Below are 8,252 nucleotides of genomic sequence, written 5' to 3'. Positions count from 1 at the left end.
AGGCTGAAGTTAGTTTATGATGTCAACCCGACGTTACAGCTTGGCATCAATTTGATGTTGGTTTTTGACGTCAACCTGATGTAACAGCTTGATGTCAGGCCGACGCTAGTTTATGATGTCAACCCGACGTAACAGCTTGACGTCAGGCTGAAGTTAGTTTATGATGTCAACCCGACGTTACAGCTTGGCATCAATTTGATGTTGGTTTTTGACGTCAACCTGATGTAACAGCTTGATGTCAGGCCGACGCTAGTTTATGATGTCAACCCGACGTAAAAGCTTGACGTCAGGCTGAAGTTAGTTTATGATGTCAACCCGACGTAACGTTACAGCTTGGCATCAATTTGATGTTGGTTTTTGACGTCAACCTGATGTAACAGCTTGATGTCAGGCCGACGCTAGTTTATGATGTCAACCCGACGTAACAGCTTGACGTCAGGCTGAAGTTAGTTTATGATGTCAACCCGACGTTACAGCTTGGCATCAATTTGATGTTGGTCTTTGATGTCTACCCAACGTTACATCCTGACCTCAGTCCAACGTTGGTATTCAACGTCAACCCAACGTTTCAGCTTGACGTCAGGCCGACGTTGGTTTTTGACATCAACCCGACATCACATCTGAACGTCAGACCAGTGTTGTTTTTGCTGTCAACCCAAGATAACAACTTGATGTCAGGCCGACGTTAGTTTATGATGTCGGCACTACATTACAGCTTGACATCAATTAGACTTCATTAGTTTACGATGTCAACCCGACATTATAGCTTGGCATCAATCCGATGTTGGTCTTTGATGTCAACCCGACGTTACATCCTGACCACAGTCCAACGTTGGTTTTCAACGTCAACCCAACGTTTCACCTTGACGTCAGGCCGACGTTGGTTTTGACATCAACCCGACATTACATCTGAACGTCAGACCAGTGTTCTTTTTGTTGTCAACCCGAGATAACAACTTGATGTCAGGCCGACGTTGGTTTGTGATGTCGGCACTACCTTACAGCTTGACATCAATTAGACATCATTAGTTTATTATGTCAACCCGACATTATAACTTGGCATCAATCCAATGTTGGTCTTTGATGTCTACCTGACGTTACATCCTGACCTCAGTCCAACGTTGGTATTCAACGTCAACCCAACGTTTCAGCTTGACGTCAGGCCGACGTTGGTTTTTGACATCAACCCGACATCACATCTGAACGTCAGACCAGTGTTCTTTTTGTTGTCAACCCGAGATAACAACTTGATGTCAGGCTGACATTAGTTTGTGATGTCGGCACTACCTTACAGCTTGACATCAATTAGACATCATTAGTTTATGATGTCAACCCGACATTATAACTTGGCATCAATCCGATGTTGGTCTTTGATGTCAACCCGACGTTACATCTTGACTTCAGTCCAACATTAGTTTGATGTCAACCTGACATTTCTGTTCGATGTCAATTCGACGTAAGTTCTTGGCATCATCCCAACGTAACAGCTTCACACCAGCTCGACGTTGGTTTTTGACATCAACATGACGTTACATCTTGACATCAGGCTAATGTTGGTTTTTGATGTCAATCTGACGTAACATCTTGACCTCAGTCCGACACTGGTTTTCAACATCAACCCAACGTTGGTTTTTGACATTAACCCGACGTTACATCTGAATGGCAGGCCAATGTTGTTTTTTTATGTCAACCCGACGTTCAATCACAGTGAATGAACAGTGAGTTAATGGGCGTGCAATCTGAGACTAAACAAGGATTAACCATTTTAAGCAAGATAAATCAAATCACAAAATATATTACTTACCTAAACGACTCTAGTGATACAATCTAAAACGCAACAACATTCCCATTTTCTAGCAATAAACACACACAGACAAAAAGGCAAAACTGAATCATTAAATCTGAAGCATATTACTACACACAGTGGTCAGCTCTTTTTACATTCCTTTACATTACATTTATTTATTAAGCAGAGGCTTTTAATCCATACAAATCCATACCGACTTACAAATAAAAAACATCCCAAATGATTTCTAAGTATAACACACAAGTGGGATAACTGGTGGGCGGCAGACTAAATCTAAAGCTCAGACGTTTGTTTACTGCAGCTGTTAGCTGGGCTTTAAAGCTTTATGGATGTAATATAGAGCAGTATAGTGTTAAATGTGCGGTGTCTGCTCTCAGTGGCAGACAGAGAGATTATAAGCAAAGGCAAAGTAATCCATTCTGCACCTTACAAAAATTGTTGCAGTGCTTTCTCAGTTTCTTTGACATTTTACGGTGTTTGGCAAAGCAGCTTTAGGTGAATACATAAGAGGCTCCCCATAGTAGACATCTACATGTTGGGTATAAACAGCAGTGAAAGCTTTGTTATTGACATTAGAAAGGATAAACGGCCTGGACATCAAGTATTTCACATCAGTTTGATTTGAATATTTTACCTGTTTTTTGTTTGATGTCAATCTGACGTCTTTTAATCATCAATTGGTTTCAAAAGGAGATGGGTGCTGTTTGAGGACGCAGTTAAGAATAAATGCTACTTAAACATAATCATGCTATAAAAGAAAACATATTATGCTGTACATATCAATGAAACACACAAATCATTGATGTCAAGATGACGTCCATGTGACATCAATTTGACGTCTACAGTACATCCATGACACTGATTTGATTTAAACTGGATGGCAAACATACAGGCCTGCATATACATTCAAATAATTTTTGTGTGAACTTCCTATTTTCACCTAATGGAAGAAATGACCGTCCAAACTGACAAAAATAATGTTTTTCAGCATCTTGATCAAGTCTTGACTAACATTTTATGTCAAATTGATATCAAGGTGCCAAGATGGGTTACTATAGCAACATTGTGAGGACCAGTTTACAACTACATGGAAAAAACATATAACTTCGCTATTGTTATTTTCAACCAAGCATTGGGTCAAAAAGGGACGAACCCAGCCCGTTGGGTTGTAATTTAACCTGTAATTTAACCCATTTTTTGGGTAATTTAACCCAACGACTGGCCTCATACCTTTTTGACCCAATGCTGTGGTAAAATAAGCCAGCACTTTTTAGAGTGCATGCTTGTAAAAAGTCTGTAACAATAACTTGAAAATGGTGTGTATTACCTTTTCACTTTGGATATATTTAAAAAAAAGTTTTTAACTTATATTCAAACAAAGAAATCACATGCATATAAACATAAAAAACAACCTGAGTCACTTAGACTAATTTTAACATACTTTATTTTTATTAAATCAAGCAGCATGACCAACCACTACATTTACTCTTTTGGCAGATGCTTTTATCCAAAGTGAACTGCATTCAAGCAATACATATTAGTGTTGACTACCTATAGTCACATAATTTTTGTATTCTTTTTATGAATTTCCGCGTTTTTCGCGATCGTATCACGGATTTCTGTTTATGTTCTGTTAATACTATTTTCACGTATTGGTTACTCTGTTTTGTCCAATTTTCTTACCATTGTTGCTTCGGTTTAGGGTTAGATTTACGTAAAATGACATCCAAACCAAACTCTAACCCTAACGCCAGAACATATAAAAAATAATTCAGAAAAAATGTATAAACCAATACTTAAAGTGACCTCCTAACGCAAACACCAAATGTAACCCTAAACCGAAGCGACAACGGTTCGAAAGTAGGAAAAAGAAGTTGAGTAACCAATACGTGACAGTGACACAAACAAAAATTTGTGATACGATCACAAAAAAACGCGGAAATCAGTGACAGTATCACGAATAAGAATCAAAAAATTACCCTGATGATAGCTGGGGTACATATTTTGAAATTTTTTATAGGTTAAAACAACTTTTATTCTTGAAAAGTTAATCGTGCAAAAACATACAATTATCATAACAAAAATAAAATGAAGCCCCATCCCTAACCCCAATGTCACAAGCAAATCGTATAAAAATGTACGAATGTGGTCGTACAAATTAATACGAATTAGCCACCTCCTAAAATACGTACAAAATGCCATAAGATAGCATTGGAACGACAGTGAAAATCTAAAAACGTAAACATCAAATGAAGAGTCGCAATGAATCCATTTTGACTAATTTCGGTAAAAACTTATTTTCTATACCAAGAAAGTGACACAATGAAAACCACTATTTTCTTTTACAAACTTTCACATAGCATCGTTAGGTTATAATAACATAAACAATTCAAATCCGTAATTTGATTTTCAAAGATTTATTATAAAGACAAATTATTTTTCCCACAAAATGCAATAAATCCATTGAATCAATATATAAATGTGCATTCATCTTTGCCATTTTATATTCATTTAGTTGACTAGTGGTATACACCGATAAAAAAAAACATAAATGGCATTAATCAAAACATTTACTTTGTCATATTAAGAACACTGTCATTGCTGCCGTCATCGAGACGTCGTCGCTAAACTTTTTGACAGCGATCAGCTGTAAAATGTTTCTGGTCCTGCTCGATTTTCATTGGCTTCGCGAAAAATAATGAAACGATCCTCTGGGGTCAATGTGTTAGCATGACATAACCTTGATGCTGTCATGTGAGAACAAGCAACAGCCGGCATTTTTCAGTCTCCCGAATGCCTCTCGTGTAAGATTTTGATGGCTTACATTTCTTTCCGTCACAGAAAACCACCACAGGTTTATCAATGCCATCAGTATTATTTTGTTTTTGTTTGTTTGTTGATCACAAAATACAAGATGAGGAAAACTAGCATTTCGTGTGTATTCAACGCGCCGCCATTGTTGTTTACAGTGCGTGGAATGGTGCGCTGTGATTTGTTGAGCGATTTATTGCATTCTGCCTAAGAAGAAGAAATGTCGTTTATTGCGTTTTGGGAAAAAGGGAGAAAAGATGACAGAATTACACGGCGGATATTGGATTTTGCGTAAAATTAAGAATTTACTTATAAATACTGAAATGATACAATACTGATTTTGCGGTAACAAAAAAAGGCATTTATCGTGGTTTGTAACCAAACTCTTAAAATATACAAAACACTTAGCATCAGTTAAAGTCCATGATGTTTGAAAGCCAATGTTGATATTTGAAATCACCTAAACAAACACGCCCCTACCCCAATAGAATCTGGACCTTCTGTTGATAGACCCGCCCCACGCAACCCGGCAAGGATGTCGGTTAGTAGACACGCTCCTTACGGGTGATTGGCTATAAGTGTGTTTTGGTAGTCGGCCTCTCCTTTTCCAAAGCGTGTTTCAAACATCGTGGACTCCGCCTTTAAGGGAAGAACAAAGTTTATTCCTTTCCCTATAATAACCGTGTAAATTCTTATAAAGACATAATACCTGCAAACTGAGGATGCAATAGAATATCACCTTTAGCACCAATCTTTAGGCTTTATGTATCAATAAAATCAAAACAAAACAAGTAAACACAAGATCAGGAAACGATAAGAGAGGCACCCGGACGTGAAGGTGTGGAACTGTGATGGTTCGCTCTGATAAACTCCCGCCAGAGCATTTCCTTTATAGTTTACTATAGATGTGCAACTTTAAATGCTTTTCCTGTCTCCTCAGCTTCAGCATTGTTGGTTTTCATACGTATAATTTATGGCTCAACTCAAGTGCTGACTGTCTCCTGACTCCTGCGGTAGGAAGTGTGGAGAGTCCTTCACAATTTCCACAAATACCACCTTCAGAATTTCCACATATTCATATTCTCAACATTTAAGTCAAGAGTTTTGTGAGTTCCTGAATGGTTTTGTGAGCTTCCTTTCCTTTGGGACCCATTTTGTGACCTTGCGTGACCCATTTTAAAAAGCCAATTGTGTTTAGTTTACATCAAAGCTGACCAGGATTTCGAATGCAAAACCCTCTAAGTGCGTCTGACGCGTTTTCTTGTAAATGAGCCTTTTTTTCAGGCTCTTATGTTTAGGTTTAGTAATTTATGTTTAGGTTTAGTAATTAGTAATTTCACTTTACATATTTTTTTAAAAAAGTGCATGCAAACTTTTAGGTAAAAACTTCCACGTCCAAAAAAGTGGATTTTTTTTAGAAAAGACATAGTGAGCTGCAAAATCACTAAAGATGCAACATTGTAAATGACAAAAAAGTCAACCCACACAAAGTCCATAGGGTACATAACATATCCTTCAATTCAACCATCACCACGGTCCCAGCCACACCATTAACAACCCTCAAATATTTCCTCTAGAGTTCAGGGGTGACTATAATTTAGTGGACTGCTACCCATAAAAGCTTTGCCTCTGGCTACATTTAAATCTACACCAAACATTTATGCTGTGGACCCATGGAGGCATTTTTAATCTGTGGAGATGCTTTTATAGACATTGATGTGTTTTTGCACCGCATGCGAATTTTCTGAGCCACTGATCCGCATGTACATCAGTTTACGAGTATGGACCGTCCAATCTGAAAGCTGAGATTACAATAGCCTGCGAATTTCTGAGAAGTCCGGAAAAAACTTCAATAAGCCGAATCTCGAACGTTTCCTTGGAACTGGGGTACTCAGAGGACAGAGTGCTCGCGCGTGTGTGCGCGTCCTTGCATGTGTAAGACAGCTCTTTGTTTATGCATGTTTGGGAAAACAACAGTCAGTCTTCCAGATATTCCTAAATAAATAAATAAATACAAAGGAGATGCATTTACTTACATTAAAACACTGCTGACCACAACAGAGCAACATTCGTGTTATCGGTTTAACGGCACAAGATGGTCTCGTGATGTCTCATCCGTTCACCTCAGGGACAATGGTGCTGTTGATGGCCATTTATATTTAACTAGGTAAGTCAATTATACAGCAAAGTAAACTCTTTCACGCTCGAATTCTAGGAAAGCATTCAAAGTCTCATAATCTGGCACTATACTAACACCCAGACGACCGAGCAAAGCGATTACAAAAGGTGTGACAGGAATAAACACGCACATTGTGCATACAGAGAGAGCAGATGAGCATACAATACACACAGAGGAACATTCAGGCCAACGTATGTACATCTGTAGGAAGCATACCTGGTACTCGGCTAGCTTGAGCCAGAGATTTTGGTTAAGCTCTATTTCTTGGAAAAAGCATCATCCCCGACTTTAACCATTGGTCCATTGTTTATATACAGCATGGACACAATTTGGGGGGCAAGCCCCCCCCCCCAAAGCTGGCCATGTAAGAATGATAAAATACTATTAACCACACAAACACACACTAATAAGTGAGAGATTAGGAAATGACCTGTGTCATATTACACACATCTGATCTGTAAATATTGATTTCGCTTTATGTAAACAGCAATGAATAAAAACAGCCAGTGACAGATGGGAGGGAATAAACTGCAGCCATTGCAAATAAACAGACGCAAGGGCTGAGATAATCTGGAAAAAACATTTTAGGCAATGTTACTGACATTTTGTGTAAAACATTTAAATACATTTGGTTAAATTTTATGATAAATTAAATTTAAATGTATTAACAGATTTGATTAATGTACAATAAAAACAAAGGTTATTGATTTATATATTTTATACACTTTAACCCTGTTGGGTTGTAATGAACCTTTAAGGGTTGTATTAACACATTGTTGGGTGAAAAATAAACATTTTGTGGGTTAATTTAACCCAATGGGTCGAAAATAACCCAATATTTAGTTAAGTAGACATCCAGTTACAATAACTGCACTGAAAAAATTCCTTGCACCACTTAAATTTTTAAGTTTAATCAACATTAATATACAATCAATTAATTTACAATTTTAATTTACAATAAACTTTCTTGACTAGAGAGGAGCTGCTTTAAGTGATTAAAATATAGTTGAAATAACTTGAGCTTATTCAACTTTATTTTTATAACTTATAGCAACTCCTCACAAGAAAGTTGAAAGGAATTCATGTTGATTAAACTTAAAAATGTAAGCGCAGCAGGTTTTTTACAGTGTGTACAATCTTTATCTTAAAGGAGACATTTCACAAGACTTTTTTAAGATATAAAATAAATATTTGGTGTCCCCAAAGTACATATGTATAGTTTTAGCTCAAAATACCCAACGCATAATTTATTATAACAAGTTATATCACAGGGCTGTTGAATGGTTTATTCTGATTGGTTGAGAAATGTTGCATTGGTGTTGATTATTTTTTTAATAACCGCACACCTAACCTTTAAAATGTCTTAAAAATAGGCACCAGAGCAATATTTTTGGTAACTGTGGTTTTTAACTTCTGTTCACGTCATGCCCCATTATACAACGTTTTTGGGTGTGT

Source organism: Misgurnus anguillicaudatus, chromosome 1 (genome assembly GCF_027580225.2).
Source record: "Misgurnus anguillicaudatus chromosome 1, ASM2758022v2, whole genome shotgun sequence".
In the NCBI taxonomy this organism is placed as follows: Eukaryota; Metazoa; Chordata; class Actinopteri; order Cypriniformes; family Cobitidae; genus Misgurnus; species Misgurnus anguillicaudatus.
Note: the sequence above shows the minus strand (reverse complement) of the source record.